This window comes from Bison bison, unplaced genomic scaffold, assembly GCF_000754665.1.
Source record: "Bison bison bison isolate TAMUID 2011002044 unplaced genomic scaffold, Bison_UMD1.0 scf7180017864461, whole genome shotgun sequence".
NCBI lineage: Eukaryota > Metazoa > Chordata > Mammalia > Artiodactyla > Bovidae > Bison > Bison bison.
In genome coordinates, this window is record NW_011495023.1 from 4797352 (window position 1) to 4815807 (window position 18456).

An 18456-nucleotide genomic window follows, 5' to 3' on the forward strand; every position below is an offset into this window, starting at 1 on the left:
TGTCCAGTTCTAACTGTTGCTTCCTGACCTGCATATAGGTTTCTCAAGAGGCAGGTCAGGTGGTCTGGTATTCCCATCTCTTTCAGAATTTTCCACAGTTTATTGTGATCCACACAGTCAAAGGCTTTGGCATAGTCAATAAAGCAGAAATAGTTTTTCTGGAACTCTCTTGGTTTTTTGATGATCCAGCGGATGTTGGCAATTTGATCTCTGGTTCCTCTGCCTTTTCTAAAACCAGCTTGAACATCTGGAAGCTCACGGTTCATGTACTGCTAAAGCCTGGCTTGGAGAATTTTGAGCATTACTTTACTAGCGTGTGAGATGAGTGCAATTGTGCGGTAGTTTGAGCGTTCTTTGGCATTGCCTTTCTTTGGGATTGGAATGAAAACTGACCATTTCCAGTCCTTAGATTCCCCCCAAATTCACATGCTGAAATCTTGATTCCCAATGTGATGGTAACAGGAGGTGGGATCCTAGGGAGGTGCTTAGGTCAGGAGCCCTTAGAATGGGATTAGTGCCCTTACAAAAGAGGCCCCAGGGAGAACCCTCATCCTTTTGGCCACATGAGGACGCAGCAGGAAGACAGCTATGAACTAGGAAGCGAGCCTCACCAGACACCGAACCTGCCAGTCCCTTGCTCTTGAACTTCCCAGCCTCCAAACTGTGAGAAACAAACGTTTGTTGTTTAATCTACCAGGATGTGATATTTTTGTGACAGCAGCTGAATGGACTAAGACAGAGGGCTCCATGCAATAGTGGCCACCCCTTTTGTAAGCTCAGCAACTTATATGCAGATGCTAAATTTTATGAATCTTTAAAATGTGCATTTAATTTATAGTCCTTTGCATGCATAATGTATTTTCTATAATAAAGTATTGTTAAAACAAGCAGAAAAGATCAACTTTATTAAACGCTAAATGCAAAGTAGTTTTATACACAGTCACAAAATAAGGCAAAATAAAACGAGATGGAAAGCTGACATTCCTTAAGTGTCTATGTGCCAGGTACATACTAGGGGCTTTAACATAAGTAATTTCATTTTGAAAAGCACAAAGCTTATATGAAGTTTCAGAGAAAAGTGAGATGATGCCAGGTGGGAGAACAATTTGCTGAAGAGGGTTGCTATATGACTCTTGCCATAAAACTGGGTAATACCTTTGAACAGGTAACAACGGTGTGACTGGGCAGCTTGGGTAGAGAAAGCAACACTTTGAAAGAGGGCAGCAGAAGGACACTGGGGATGTCCAAGCAATGCCAATCAGTCCAATCTAAGACCCTTGTCTTAGATTAACACATTGCCAGAGATACAGGTTACTACAAACTGGTTCCCAAATCTGAGATCTGTTAAGAGTCTGGATGACCCCAATAGCCTCTTAACTCCCCAAATCTGAGTTCCCAGTAAGACTCTCTTAGAAATGCCTGTAGTCTTAATTTATTCACAATATAATATGACACAAAAAGAATGTTTAAAACTAGACTTAACGTTGTTTCTTCAAATTTCTTCAGTAAATCAGATACTCTTGAAAATCAATTTGCTCTACCACCAAAGGAGAAGTTCTAACTTTAAATCTATTTCTACTGGAAGATACATCAATTAACTAAAAAAGGGACAAACTTCAAAAGATGTTAACAGTCAACTCCAATCAGTGTTATGTGTCTTCTCAGAAATATGACTAAAAACAGCTACTATCCAAGTGAATAACATTCATTCTAGAGGCTATGGGACCTGGCCACGGCACCACAGTTCATCCGCTCTCCCTATTCCGGTCAAGAGCCAAGGTTGGTTCAAATATGCTAGACTTGTCTCCTTTCATTTTGCCTGTGATCCTGACAGCAGCACATTCTCTCTGCTCCAGGAGAAACACATATGATCCACCCTTGCTCTTCTAGACTTTTGGAAAGTGCTTCAGCTAAACATGGCATTTAACAATTCTTTCTGATAAAGTTTATTATAAGTTTTAAAGGAATCAAAAATAATTTCAAACACACACAAAATGGCTTCAACCATGTATAAATGAGCCTTTAAAATACGGAGAGGAACTTCCTGGTGGCCCAGTGACTAAGACTCTGCACCCCCAATGCAGGGGGCCTGGGTTCAATCCCCGGACAGGGAACTAGATTCCACAAGCCACAACTCAAGATTCTGCACGCCACAACAAAGACTGAAGATCCCATGCGCCCACAACTGAGACCCAGTGCAACCAAATAAATAAATAAAATACAGGGAAAGAGAGGCGTGAACAAGAAAGGGGGAAAACTATATACCATAACATTCCATATTTGAGAAACTACAAGTCTTTTTGACTTCTCCTTAGGAAATGACAAAGTATGCATTTAGTTTTATAATACATTTAAAAAATTACTTCTTCTAAAAGAATCAACATTAGTTTATGGCAAGCTTATCAAATGCCACATTAAATACAAAATTATCTCAGTCCAAAACCTCAAGCTAAACTTTCTTAAAACATTGCAAAGCTATTATACTATCAGAGTTGCATGTAAAGATTAACAATTTTGCAAAAACTTAAAAACATTTCAAACATCCTTTAAGTAATTGCCAAGCCATCAGCTGTTCTAGACCTGATTGCGTTCACTTCAGAACCAAAGATTTCCTTACCTATGGGTGTAAAACATTTGAACCAGGAATCAGATGCCGTGGGTTTTAGGCTTATACCATACTCCTATGCATAACTGGTAACTACAGGAGCTAAGCCCAGGACATCCTAACTTGGGTGGGTCAAAGGCACTAAGCCTTGTCTTTCTCTCCCAGTCTGCCTATATGTAGAGTGCTTATGAGGATAAAACAAATGGATATAAAAGTAATTAAATATAAAAATGTGAAATGGTATTATAAATTATTATGAAGTATTTAAAAGACCATATATTGGAAAAGCTCTGCTATCACATCCCCCTGTTCACCATGCTTACCACTGACCACTGCGCCCAGCACTCGGGGTAAGTCCCCTCATGAGGCAGCCAGAGCGCCCGTGCCTGCATCCGCTGGTGCTCTTACTGCGTGTGTGGCAAGGGCTGTTTACCAGACTGTCAGCCACAAGACCCGGTGCCCCTCAAACTCTGTGTCTCTGGTGGTGGGCACAGAGAGACGCTCATTTGTGGGATGTTGATGAATGTCCCAATGTGAAAAAAGTTAACATTTAACAAACAGGATACAAAATCCCAGGGTATTAAAAGGCAAGTCTCCTTCCAGATTTCCTTAAACACATTCAGAGGAACTGGGGAAATACTTTCTAGTACTGAAAGGTAACTCAAATCCCTTCTGACTACTTCAAAGGGGAAAGAGGGATAAATGTCCTCTTGATAAATGTAAATCTCAGAGAGTGGGGGATATATAACCCTAATAATTGCATATTTTCTACCAAATAATGTGCAGTCAATATTCTCAAATTAGTTTCAACACGTAGTAAAGCATAATTCTCTGGGCTGGCCAGACATCTGTTCACACCAAGTTATTTTACTAAAACCAAAGTCAATTGCTGCTTTGATTAAAACCCTCCCTTGTCTTAACTTTCTTCAGTCCTCTAGTATTAGGAAAATGAGAGTGAACACTAATTGACTTGAGAAAGCAAGTATGGTTCTCTTATTGGAAACTATATATTTTGGAATAAAAGCGAGTCAAAGACCAATTGCGTTAAGGTGGTAACACCAACCTTCAGCTACAATTTTGTGTGAACAAAATAAAATAGTACACTCATCAAACAAGCCAGACTAGAGGGTTTTCTTCGGAAAGTTTTAACGGAAATCCTAGTCCTTGTTTTATGTGAACTCAATGTACAAAAATGCGATATAATAGCATTTGAGTATTAGGACATTAATTTGTCAGACAGCATTTGAGTCCTGCCAAACACAAACATTTCAAGTCCTCATGACATGCTCGTCACTCTATTGGGGTCTGATGCAGGTCATCTAAAAATAGCAGTAGGGGATGCAGCCAGATCTCCCAGGCAATGCTAAAGAGGTGCCTCTAAATGGCAGAAACTGTAGTTTAAAGAGACAGTAGAGCTTATTAAGCCCCTGAGAGCAAAGCACAGAGAGCTACCATCCCCTAGGGCACAACTCCCTGTACGTGCTCTGTGGTCATATCCATCTGAACTCACTCTTCATGCACTTAAGGCAATAATCATTATTATAAACAAAAGGGGGGTTTCATACACAACTAATGGGGTAAGATACATCACAAGACACAGAACTTTAGCAGGCCCTAGAGATCATCTGGAAAGCAGTTCTCCAACTTGGGCTTGCATCAATATCAGCTGGAGGACTTGTCAACAAAGTCATCCTCTGCATGGCTATTAGATTCCACATCCTCTTGCCAACTCAAAGACATCTCTCTAGAAATTGTCCCCCTCTCTCTGTAATATTCCCCCTCTCTATTGTTCATTGCACACTGGTATATTAGCATGTTGCTATCTCTTACCCTCCCCACTCCACTGAAACCACTCATTGCAAGGACATCAATGACCCCACATGATCAAGCCAATGGTCAGTCCTCAGTGCCCATCTCGTTTGCTCCATCAGCACCATCTGACTGAAGTTATCCATCCTTCCTGTCTGGAGCACATTCTTCACTTGGCTTCCAGAATACCATACTCTCCTGGTTCTCTTATCACCTTGCTGGCTGTTGTGAATTGTCCCCCTAAAAGATATGCTGAACACCTGAGAATATAATTGTATTTGAAAATAGGGTCTTTTCAGATTTCCCATATATAACCAGGTTAAGATGAAGTCATTAGGGTGGGCTTTAATCCAACATGAGTGGTGTTCTTATGAAATGGGGAAATTTTGGACGCACACAGGCACAGAGGGAACAGGAAGTGAAGATACACAAGAAGAAGATGACCATATGACCACAGTGAAGCACCTACAAGTCACCAAACATCACAGGTTGCCAGCAGACATCAGAAGCTGGAAGAGGCCAAGCGGGGGCTCCCCGCTAGAGCCATTAGAGGTAGAATGGTCCTGCTAACACTTTGATTCAGACTTCTAGCCTCTAGAACTGTGAGACGATAAACTTGTATTATTTGAAGCCACCCAGGTTTTGGTACTTTGTTGTGGCAGGTGTATGAAAGTAAGACACTGGCTAAATCTCCTAAGCATCTATGGCTCGTTTCTCATCTCTCTAATCTTGGGGTGGCTCAGGGCTCAATCACTGTACCTCTTTTCCTTCCTGTATATACCCACACAGAGTAGATCTCAACCAGTCTCATGGCTTTGAATATCTTCTCTATGCTGACTCCAGCCCAGACTTGATATCTGATTGCCAGACTAATGTATCCACCTGCCTTCTTCACACATTGTGGATGTTTGATGGACATCTAAAACCTAACCAATCCCACACCAAACTTGACTCTCCCCAGAAAACCCTTGCCTCCTTCAGTCTTTCCCATCTCCATAAATTACTACTCAATGAACCATTTCTCAGACCAAAAAAACAGGGATATTTGTCTCCTTGTATTTTCTATAACCCACATCTCAAAGGTAAACCCTGATGGCTCTACTTCCAAAACATCTTTAGAAAATGATCTCTTCCAATCTCTTCCAGTCTCACTACCAAGGCACAAACCCCATTATTTCTCACCTGGATTACTGCCACTGACCCCTGATGGGTCTTCCTGCATATACCCCTGCCTCCTACGGCCTATCCTCAACAGAGTAACCAGATAGAACTTTTAAAACATAAATCAGATACCATCATTCTTTTCTTCTCAGTTAGTGAAAGTCAAAATTCTTAAAATCTTTCAAAAGACTTTTTATGATTTCTGTTTCTTCCAACCTTTACATGCTCTGCCCTGTACTCTCTCCATTCATTGTTCTTACTTTTTTCAACACATCACCATGCTTTACCTCCTTTCTTTATATCTGTTCTTCCCCCAAATATCACAGCTCACCTTCTCACTTCAGGTCTATTCAAATATCCCGATTGGACCATTTCTTATCATCCTGCATAAAACAGGAATCCGCCTCTCAACCTACCATTCTCTTTCACTGCATTACTGTTTCCATAGCATCGAGCACTATGTGATTTGTGAGCTACTCACCTTTAAAAAAAAAAATCTGTGTCCTTTCACCAGAATAAAGTTCCATGACAACAAGGGAACTGCTATATCCCCAGTTTCTAAACTGGGCCTTGGACTTTGCAGACACTTAAAACACTTGTCTTGAGTGAACAAATAAATTTTTTAAAAGGTAGAAATTCCTAACATGAAGTGACATTTACTTTTTTATATAAACAGCTTTTTCGCAAGTTCATCTATCTAAATTTCTCCAAACTCTCATTCAAGACAACATTCTCTGTGCCTGTAACCAGGAATCATAATGGAGAGAATCCAAGAGTGCTTTTCTTAGAGTGTATATAAGCCAAAAAATGTCTTAGTTTCCTCAAAACTGACAGCTCTATTTCAGCACCACAAACATTGTAGCCATAAGAAAAAATAGAGTTCAGAGATCCTAGGAAGAAGTAACACTCTTCAGATTTACCCCAAAGAAAGCACACTAATGTCATTCTTCTCTTAAATGATGCTTTGCCCCTAAAGTTGGCTGGGTCCTCCTTGGCCTCACAGTCCCTCAGGTCTGAGCTGCCTACACCAAGTGACTCTTTGGCATTGGTTCCTCCTCTGCAGAGGTTGTACCTGAGTGACCTCTGCTCTGTAATAATCTGTAAACCACACTCTCCACGCACAGAAGCTAAAGATGCAATCACACAGCCATGTGAGTCAAGTGTCTGCTTCTTCAGGTTGAAATGACCATCCCAAAATGTGCTTTCCCAACATGGAAAATGCAAGCCCAGTGAAAGGAGCCAAGATCTACAACAAACATATCGAAGTAGTCAGTGATGAAATTCTGGTAGGGTTCTATATGTGCACAGCTGCTGCATAATTTGTGAGGCTTAATTTTATCAGACTGAGTTCTATTTCACGTGCCAAGTTTTTTTCCCGTTAGAATTTCAGCAGGTGCAATGTGACAAATCAATACAGCTAAATTCTTAGCCACTGAGCTAAGAAAACTCTATCACAACATGTTAGGGTGAGAGACAGCATAAGCTAGGGGGAGGGGAAGAAGGAAAAGGCAATAAAGAGAAAGAGATGAGATTTTTTAAAGGAATCTGTTATGTATGCCCAGGAGTGCTGTTAGAAATTGTGTTCCTTTGTTTCCATATCTGAGGGATTTAGATATGTGTGTTATCCGGCCAACTCCTAAGTCCCCCACTGGTCTATTACAACACAACAGAACTAGAGCTTGAAAAGGGGTCTCTGGAAGGTAACAGTGCTGTGCCATCAAATTTTTTTAGTGCTTTGAATATTTGAGAAGAGTGTATCAGTGGCCAAGCTGTGGTCAGGAAGATGAATCTACAACAGTGATTTTGCTGCAAAGGAGAACCAAAAGTTGAGTATACAAAAGATAAAGCATCAGAAACAAAGGTTGCACAAGAGGCCACAGGTATACGAGAGCTGGAATGATTTCACCTAGGGGACACCTGAGACATTACTATATATTCTCAATTGCTCCAGGGACTGAAGAAGGACTCCACAAACCCCTGGCATTTGAAAAAGACTCTCAACCACACACACAGTCATGATCTTGCTCCCTTATACCTTTCCACCTTAGTTCTGACCTCCTAGGGTGTCCACCCTGGCACACATCACATGCATGGCCCTGTCCTCCCAAATCGCTCCCCAAGGGCCGTCGAGGACACGGCTGTGGACTCTGTCCTGCGTGGTACCTAACGCTCTAAGTTTGCAATTAATATCAAATCACTAAGTCATTAGATACCTAATATTTTAGACTAACATTAGAATAACATTTAATTACACTAATAAGTAAATCATAAAGAGTAACATGAAGTTGGAATATCTCTTTAATGAAATCTATAGAAACACGACTGAGATTATCAAAGTTCTCTATTCAAACCCAGAGCACCAATGTTGGTTATATTTTCCCCCTGATTCTCACTGCAAAACAGAAATGCTTTTAAGTATCTCCAGAATTACAGTTTGGGGATTTTTTTCCACTCACGATTTTGTTTTGCTTTCTTGTTTAAAAAAACCACAGCAAAGATGGAAGCTTAAAATAGAAAACTAGTACCTATTAAAATATATAGTAGAGGTCAAAAAACAATTTGAATTCAAATGAGATTTCTAAAAATATATAAATATTTCCTTTCTGATTTCTACAGATTTGTTCACTCCTTAAAAACTTCTATGCTATTTTGAGATTTTTACTGCAAAGCCAAGATAAGTGCTGATTTCTATCTATTGAGGGTGTTTCCTACTCAGAAAAACAATTCAAGTCAACCACCACAATAATCGTAAAAACAATGGCCAAGGATACAGAAAAAGAAAATTCATGAGTTCACATTCAGTACGTAGGGCTCTGACCCAACCTTAAGAAAAAAATTAACAATATACACAATCCCCTTTAGTTTTATTGACCATTTAAGGCAACTGAAAGTTTTTATTAACTTTTACTAATTAGGTTATTCTAATTCTTCATTAAGTGTTACTGATGTTTTTAAAGTAATGATTTAGGGAAATGCATTTCTAATTACTATTTCTAAAAATACTGCAAACCATGTTCTTACCACATCAAAATTAAGCAATTACCTATAAATGCCCATAATTGGAAATGCAGTATAAATTCTGTTCTAACAAACCAAGACACTGTGTCTTAAAGACAGGATAATTAGCACAGATACTACTAAGCGGATGCTATGGTGATCGGTGCCATAGAGATGTGCAGACAGATTTGGGGGTGGGGGTTTGTTGGGGGGCGGGGTGGGGAGGAAGCAGCCTGAGCAAGGGAATTGATTTGTGCAAGCAGAAAAATAATCTTTGAGAATGAGATAGGCAACTGGAGGGAAGAAATAAGCCACAGAGGGGCTTTTTAACTGGTATTAGGAAGACGTGTCGTTACAAATATTTAGTACAAATATAGGTAGCTCTCCCTGTGTATCTGAATCTGCCTGATAATGACTCATTGAAAGAGTTTATTCCTGGAAGGCACTGAAGTAAACATGCAAGTGCCTTTAAGGAACAGGGAGAAACCTCACTCTGAAGAGAAAAATCTGACCCACAGCATTTGCTTTAGTTTCAGAGAGACACACAAGTCTTTCAAGTCTGCTTTGTTATTTACATCATGAAATTGATCACATTTTTCTGCCTAATACACTCTACACACAAATGAATAAAAGTGCTGTTTTGTTTTCTTCAACCTTGGCAGTAATTCGGGAGGATCTGAGATGACTTCTTTAAAGCACATGTTACAGGACAAAAAAGTAGGTACACAGCCTCAATTTCATAAAAAGGAAAAAAAAACTGGGATTATGCAACTGCTTTTCCATGCACATTGCCTAAAATGAGTTAAGTACTTAGCAGGTGTTCAGAAAGTATTTGTTTAAGAAGAAAGATGGGAAGGACTGGAATGTTGCCTTTTGAATTGTAGGCAGAAACTGTTCTAAAACATGTTCATGTCTTGACTGATGTTTCTTATTGCACAAGCTGCCCCATCAATCACTAATGTCTTCACTCAAATCCAATGGCATTTATTGAGCACCTACTATGTATGAGGATTGCCCCCTTCTACATCTGTCACTCAGGATTAGTCTTTAATCCTGCAGCTGCAAAGCCCCAGGGGAGGGAGCAGATGGGACTAGTAATAGGGCCCAGTAACACTTTCACTCCATCTGGCACGTGATTCCTGGAATAGTCACTGGAAAAGAAATTGCACTAGGTAAGAACATTAACAAAGCTGGGTGATGGGTTTCAGTCGAAATCGCATGTGACAAGTCGCTCTTCTGGTCTTAGCATCAGCAGCTGCACACCTTTCTTCCACCCAGTACCGTGTTAGCCCTCCTCTCTCTCCTTCCACACCTGCATCCTCAATTCATCCTCCTCTTAGACTAAATAGCTCTGCCAACTCAAGATCCATCAATCTTTCCACATCAGCATTAAGCTGTGTGGAAAATGAGAGAGTGCAGAACAATCTTCCTAAGACTTGGGTCACTTCCCTCCATTCTCATAGGCTTAGATAACATTTAAAGTCCATTAGGCTTCTCCCTATCTTATAAGAAGTGTATATACTTCTTAAAGATGCCAAATTTCCTTTCCCCTAGTCTTTCACCCACAATACATACTATATATTGCCATTCTTGGCAAAATGTTAATTATTAGTGAACTTTTCATGAAAACAGTAGTCATCACCTAGATAAATGAATAAATTTGCTACTACTGTATTTCCCATAAAGGCGAGAGCAATTCAATGTTGATCAATCTTATTCATGCTAATGTTTATAAACAAAAATAAAGGTTAAGAATTAACAAAATTTACTGATTAAAAGAGGCCCAGTTTAAAGTGGAAAAAACAGGAAACAAAACAATATACATCTTCTCTAAGACAAATCTAAGCTATTTAGCTAAAGGAAAATGACGCTGATCCAGAAATGTAAATGGCTGGTAGAGAATCACTAATAAAAGAGTTTTATTTTAAGCCTCTGAATTTCCTCTAAAAAGCCAAGATTTTAATATTCTTGGCTTGGATTTACCATACTAAAAACAGTTATACAAGGGAGAACAATGAGACATCCCTTGTTAAGAGTTCATTTACTAGGTCACGTGTGCATTAGAATCTTAATTCTGATCTACAAAATCATTAATCTCTTACAATTTAACTAAATATTTGTATCCAAGGACTATTTAAGGACACTTCAGAATTATTGCCCTCATGCCCCATTTGCTCCATCTTTAGAATGTTTAGAACACACACCAAAATAGTTTAAAGGCCTATGTTTCTGAAATTACTTTTAAAATTGAATACATCAATGTTTGAGAGTGCTATTTTTAAAATTCACTTTCATGATAAACTCTATATCAAGTCCCAAACTATAATTCATGAGAAACTTGAGAAACTTCTAAAAATGAACTACATGTCCAACAACTGCCATGAAATTGGGGAGACAGAGTTTCCTCCAATAATGAGCATCTATAAGGTTTCTAGGTTCAGGACAGGGGACACAAGTTCACCTGTGGCTGATTCACGTCAATGTATGGTAAAAACCACCACAATATTGTACAGCAATTAGCCTCCAATTAAAATAAATAAATGAATTTTTTTTAAAAAAAGGAGCAGGAGTAGGTGGGGAGAGAAGGTACAATGAACAGAATGTATGTACCCAAGAGACAAAATAGAATTTGAAAGCGCCACACAGGAGACTGTGGCTTAGAAAGATTACATTTACTCCATATGACTCCAAAAGGCAGGAAAGGGCCCATGAGCCCAAAGGCAACAGAGGAGAAGGGAAATTCTCAACTTACTGTGAGAAAGAAGAGCTTCCTATTAAAATGGAATATAATGAGACTTCCCTGGCGGTCCAATGGTAAGGAATCTGCCTGTCAGTGCAGGGGACATGGGTTCGATCCCTGGTCCAGGAAGCTCCCACACGCTGCAGGGCAGCTAAGCCTGTGCGCCACGAGTGAACTCGCGCTCTAGAGCCCACAAGCCACGACTACTGACTCACATGCCTAGAGCCCCTGCTCCACAATGAGAAGCCTGAGCGCCACAATTAGAGAGCAGTCCCTGCTCACCTCAACTAGCGAAAGCCCACACGCAGCAGTTAAGACCCAGCCCAGCCAAAAATACCTAAAGAGATAAACACATTTTTAATGGAATATACACACTTATGGAGTAACAAACGTATTATCTTCCAAGGATTTAAGTAGAAGCTGAAAGACCATTTAGCACAGACACTGAAACTGTGAATTTCTCTACTAGGTAGGCAACGAGACTAAGAGGCTGGCTCCACGATGCTCCACCTTACATACGTACAGTCAAATGTGTTGAACCCTTCTACAAAGGCAAAAAAGTGTAGGTGAGCACTTTCAAATAAATGCATTATACTTTACATGTCAGGGATGTTTACCTGCAACCTGATGCTCAGCATCCATTTTCCCCCGTCTGTTAGCATCAACTTTCTCCTCCCTTTGGAATGATCCAGTCCCTCTGGTGTGCATGCGGTTGGTCGAACCCCCACCCCTTCAGTTTGTATCATCCTCCTGGCCACACAGATGGACACGTGATTAAAATCAGACTCCAGCAAATAATTGTGGAGTGTGCATTCAAACTATTAGAGAAGGAAAGTTCTTTCTGCAGAGCCAGCTAGGATGTAAAGCTGAAGCTTACTAAAAAGCCATCTTGCCATCATCACAAGGAAAGAGGCTACCCAGAAAAAGTTAAGAGAGAGGAAAACTGAAACCTGATGATAACCCCAGGACCCACTGACACCAGGGCTCTTCAGCTATCAGGTAGCAAGCCAGTACATCCTCTCTTCTGCTTTAGGCTAGTTAGTGTTGCGTTCCTGTCATTTGCAACCAAAAAGTCCTGACCTATGTCAAAGGAGGAAACAACGAGAAAGGGAATTTGAACATATAAATACTGCTGCTGCTGCTGCTGCTGCTGCTAAGTCACTTCAGTCGTGTCCGACTCTGTGCGACCCCATAGATGGCAGCCCACCAGCTAATAATATAATTTGCTTCAAGTTTCAACCTTTAAAACCTAACATATTTAGGGTATCTCTTGGTACCATTTGAACTTTCTCATCTTTATCATGATTATTTTCCAATTTGTACTAAACGAGCTTTTCTCCCAGCTTTCTGCCTTGGTTTCCCTTAATCTCTCAAGAGGTTCTGTATTGGTTTCTCTCAATCTCCCAGGACAGAAATGCCATGGGGCACTTCCAAGAGTCATCAGCCATCCTGTTCATGCAGAGCAGCCAACTGTCCCTTGTGGCATCACACTCACACAAACCAACTGGAAAATTTCCCCTCTAAGTGAACAGAATGCTTTTAAAAAAAAAAACAAAACAGGATTCCAGAAATAGTTTGTCAAGCTGTCCAGGTTTGCTGTTATGAAACCAGAGCCCAGGCCAAAAGAATTAATCTCTTTGCTCCTTGAATCAGAATTTTCTCAATGAGTGTTAGGTCCATTAACCAGGGTGTCCAAAATCTTCTCATCACTCCATATTTAAGTCTCTACATTAATGCTCTTTTGAGCATTCCTAAATCTTTATTTACATTTTACAAACAAACTAAGAAACGCTTGATTGTACACATTTTAATACATCCTGGCATGGATCACCGGCAACTATAATTGTTTCTATAGAACAAAATAAGGTACAAAGAGAGTAAAGTATACATACTTGCTTTCATATCTGATGACTATCTAATAAAATTAATCACACCATCATTTTTTACAGAAGACATAAACAAGTTTTCCTAAAGAATAAATCTTATGACATTTTGCCCTGTTAGTGCAAGTCCTGTAAATATCCCCTACCATGTACTTATGGCAGTTTAACCAAAACGCAGGCACTCAGAAAAGAAACGAAGCATCGGATTTGCCGCACACGGTGCCACGTCCACACAAAGCCTCACACTTTGGACAGGAAGGGAAGAATAATACTGTATCCACTGGGAACTGCAGGGGGACTTTTCGGGAGACAAAATGGCATTACTTGAGTTGGAATTTGGCCAGGACACTGGGGCTAAATACCCGGACTCTTATGAAAAGTGCCCTGGGATTGTTAATGCCCTCCAGTCATCAGGACCTCAGTTTTGTGTCTTCTATGAAAAGAAAAGCTGATTAGATCATTTAAGTAAATCTCTCGGTGGGCTTCTTTAGCTTCTGATTATCTAGGTATGCTTTAATCACCGTCAGACTGCCCTGGTGAAAATTAATGACAGATTAATGTGAGACACTCCAAGATATCAAACCACCAAAATATATACCTCGATAATATATCACATATATATTTTTCATTTGTTCCCCAGGGGATTAATTTAGAGCCCCAGCAATTCCTACTTGGACTAAATCACGCTGTTTTAAAGAGTACATAATATCCCAATTATCCTGTTACCCTTATCTTTATGAGTCTCCAAAGGAGGGAGAGCCTAAGTGGGGTGATTAGATTTAATACCACAGCCCTGATCCAAGGTCCTGTTTCAACAGACACTCTTTTTTTTTTTCCAACAATTACTCTGAACATTAAATCTTCTATGTTATTTACTAAAACACTCACCCATAAGAAGACTTTAAACACAACTATTCATCTCCTTTGCCAAAGAGAAATCTAGACTATTTAAATTTCTTGATGGAATAAAGCACCTGAAAATCTTCATTTTAGGTAATAGGTAATACCTATTTACCTAAATAGGTATTAAGGTAATAATATTCATAAATACTTTCCACTGGTGTACATTTCTTGTATTGTGTGACCAAACTGTGTTTTTATAACAGGACTGGGGGGAGGACCCTGGAAAATATTAGCAGATGAGTTCTTCCTCCTCCCTCTCTTCATTACTAGTGCCTACAAAAGCCCAAAATGAAATGAATTCACTCCCTTCTTCCCCCTTTCCCTCTAAATCTTTATTTTACACACACACACACACACACTCATTCTTCTGCCTAAATGAGTTGTTTTTCTCCCCCTCCTCAGGCTTCACAGAAGGATGTTTTAAGGACCTCTTTGGCCCACAGGGCAGCTTTACCCAGTCTCAGTTTCTTCATCTGTAAAATACAACAGCCAGACGAGATCAGTGGTTCTAAACCCAGGCTGTGCATTCGAATCACCCAGGATGCTTCCAGAAATAACACCCCCTTACCCCAGGCCCCTGAGATTCTGATTTGCCTGCTTTGGGTTTAGGGATCCAGCATCTAACCTTTTTTAAAGTTCTCCAGACGATTCTAACGTGCAGCCAGAGTTTAAAAAAAAAAAAAAAGACTGAATTGGTGTCTCTAGGATTCTTTCAGTCCTGAAGCTCCCTGTGTCCATCTATTCATGTACGGACCACGCAGCTAGCATCCCCAGCACACGAATGGGCTGTTTCCTAGTGCTGCCCAAACAAATCACCACAAACCTGGAGGCTTAAAACAAAACAATAAAACTGTCCACAGTTCTGGAGGCCTGAAGTCTGACATCAAGATTTCGGCAGGTTCATTCTTGCAGGGGGTTCCGAGACAGAATCAATTCCATGACTCTGTCCTCTCCTCCTCGCATCTGGGGGCTGCGGGCCATCCTTGGCTTCCGGCTGCGTCGTTCCAGTCTCAGCCTCCATCTTCATGTGGCCTTAGGCCCTGTGTGTCTTCTTCTTTTCTGTCTCTTAGATGGATGCTTCTCATTGGACTTAAGAGCCGACCCTAATCCAGGATGACCTCAACTAGAATTGGACTTAAGAGCCGACCCTAATCCAAGATGACCTCAACTAGAGAGCTGTACCTTCCTTACATCTGCAAAGACCACGGTTTCAAAGACAGTCACATTCTGAGGTTCTTGATGGACATATCTGGGGGCCACCATTCGACCCACTCCCCTGGAGGTGCCACTTTTATCAGAAGCCAATAATAAAATCCTCTGAAACAGGTGCTGGGTCAATGGAAAGGCGCACTGCACAGAGGCAAGACAGGCCACAGGGCTTTTAGCTGCCATCACAGGGAGGACAAGCGACAGAAGGGGGAGCACATGAAGGGTATGCCATAGCGGCTCTGGGTCAGCTCCCACAAGCAGCTCAGCACTCACTGTCAGGTCAACTCTACTCCAGTTACAGACAAAATGAGCTGGTACCTCCCCTGTGCTGGGACAGAGGCTGGGACAAAGCAGGGCATGCAAGTGGCCTCCGTAAGAGGGACCACAGAATCTGGAAAGGCCTTCCATGACTGCTCAAGAGGTGGTGCATTCCTCAACCCTGGAGAAAGGCCCTCATTTATTATATTCAATAGTCTCCCTACTTTCTTTCTCCTGCTGCTGCTGCTGCTACTAAGTCGCTTCAGTTGTGTCCAACTCTCTGCAACCCCATTGACGGCAGCCCACCAGGCTCCCCCGTCCCTGGGATTCTCCAGGCAAGAACACTGGAGTGGATTGCCATTTCGTTCTCCAATGCATGAAAGTGAAAAGTGAAAGTGAAGTCTCTCAGTCGTGCCCGACTTTTAGCGGCCCCATGGACTGCAGCCCACCAGGCTCCTCCGTCCATGGGATTTTCCAGGCAAGACTGCTGGCATAGGGTGCCACTGCCTTCTCCGTTCTTTCTCCTACTATCCTCCAAAAACTCCTCAGATCTAATGGACTTCCATGAATCCTGTTATACGTAGCAAAGAGGAAAAGAGATGATAACACTATAAAATGCCTACTACAACTATAATCCTGTTTTTATGCCAATTCATGTTATTGCTGTCTTTCAAAACTATACTCAAAATCCCCACCCATTTATAGTTTCACCCTGCCCCCAGGCCTAAGGATCATCACAGTTCACTTCCTTTAGCATAAACATGCATGATTTTAACTGCGTCAGCTTGTACGTATAAATGTTTCCTCCACACATCATGTGCCTTTTTAGACCCAGGTGCAGGGAGACTGGCGGCTCATCACAGGTGGAGATCCTGCCAGCAACTTGTGTAGGTTCCTCCTAGAAACCGATATTGTCCTCCTCGTGGAGGGTGTTGTTAACTGAGAGACTACCAGTGCATCTCCAGTCAAATGCTGCTTCTCATTTATCTGCTTTACTTCTTTTACGATTATCACCAAAAAAAAAGAAGAAAAAAGAAAATAAGATGGAAGAAAGGTTTCTCTATTCTGAAATAAGGGTAGAACACCCTCTCTCAAAATACAGTAACATTTTGAATTATAAACACACGAAAGGACCTAATAACAGCTACTTACATAAATAAATGCTAAGGGGGAAACACCTCTGGAACACCCACCAGTTTCTTCATTTCTTTAAAATGGTTGAATACTAACTGGGCTGTGTTCCTGGCTGATAACAGGAGAGCTGTAAACAGAGAGCCTGTTTCTTTTTCTTCAGTCCCTTGAAATAACAAGACCAGCTCCATCATTAACTTGATTACTTGGGTCTCACACCGTTACATCTGTGACCTGTGATATTATACCACATGGCAATAATGTCACATAACCAACCAGTCACACCGAGGGGACATAGCAGGAGCTGTTTTATGCTTGTGAACCAGTCCTCCCTGGAGATGGTGTGGTCACCCAAAAGGAAAAGATTCTGTCCCTGCTCTCCAGCACAGACTGCCTGTCCGGAGGGTAACCCTCATTTTCTTCAAACATTAGCTTCAGCAGTTGTCTACTAAGTTACATCACTCAAATGGTAGATTTTTCTCAGCCCAGAGCATTACCATCCACTTAAATCAACAATCCACTTAAATATAGCCACCCTAAGAAAAGATCTGCAAATCCTGCATCTGATAAAAGACTGATATCCAGAATATATCACAACTCAACAACAAAATAACAAACAATCCAACTTAAAAACGAGCAAAGGACTTGAACAGACATTTCTCCAAAAGAGATCTACAATGGCCACTCATCACACGACAGGATGCTCAACATCATTAATCAGAGAAATGCAAACCAAAACCACAATGAGATACCACTTCACACACATTAAGGCTGCTGTTATTTAAAAAAAGAAGAAGAAGAAACTAACAACTGTTGGCAAGGATGCGGAGAAATTGGAACCCCCGGTGTGCATTGTGGGTAGGAGCATAAAATGTGCAGCCACTGGGAAAAATGGTATGACAGTTTCCGAAAAAATTAAACACAGAATTACCATTTGACCTAGTAACTTCATTTCTGGGTATATACCTAAAAGAATTGAAAGCAGGAAGTCCAACAGATATTTGTACCTCACTTGTGCTTTATTCACAACAGCCAAAAATGGAAAACCCAAGTGCCCATTGATGGGTGAATAAACAAAGTGTGGTGTATACATACAGTGGAACACTGCCTAAAAAGGAAGGAAATTCTGACACATGCTAAAATGCAAATGAATCTTGAAGACATTATGCTAAGCGATTTAAGCCAGTCACAAAAAGACAAATACTGTGTGACTCCATGTATATAAGGTACCTACAGTGATCAATTCATAAAGACAGAAAGTGGAATGGTGGTTGCCAGTGGCCAGAAGGAGGGGAGAATGAGGAGCTATTATTTAATAGGTACAGAGTTTCAGTTTGGGAAGATCAAAAAGTTCTGGAGATGGATGGTGGTGATGACTGGACCACAATGTGAACTGCGAACGTACTTAATGTCACAGAACTAGACACTTAAAATGGTTTAAATAGCAAACTAAAGTGTTTTTTATCATAATAAAAATTATGTATAAAATAAGAGTCATCCAAGTCCAAAACTGACCTACATGATAATACTGACTTTTAAATTAAGATTTTTAGAGTCCATCTTACTTTTTGTTCTGTGCAGTACTGAAAAGTCAAGTTCATCGATCTTTCTTTTTTAAAAAAAGAAGGGGGGAATAAATAAAAGCCTCTTCCCTCGCTCATCCCCTTCACATCTGCTGCACAGTAAGGTAAGTGGTTTTGACAGTAAAAATAAAGCCACTGCCATTTTCACAGAATTCACCCGATGTTCTGCTGGCTCCA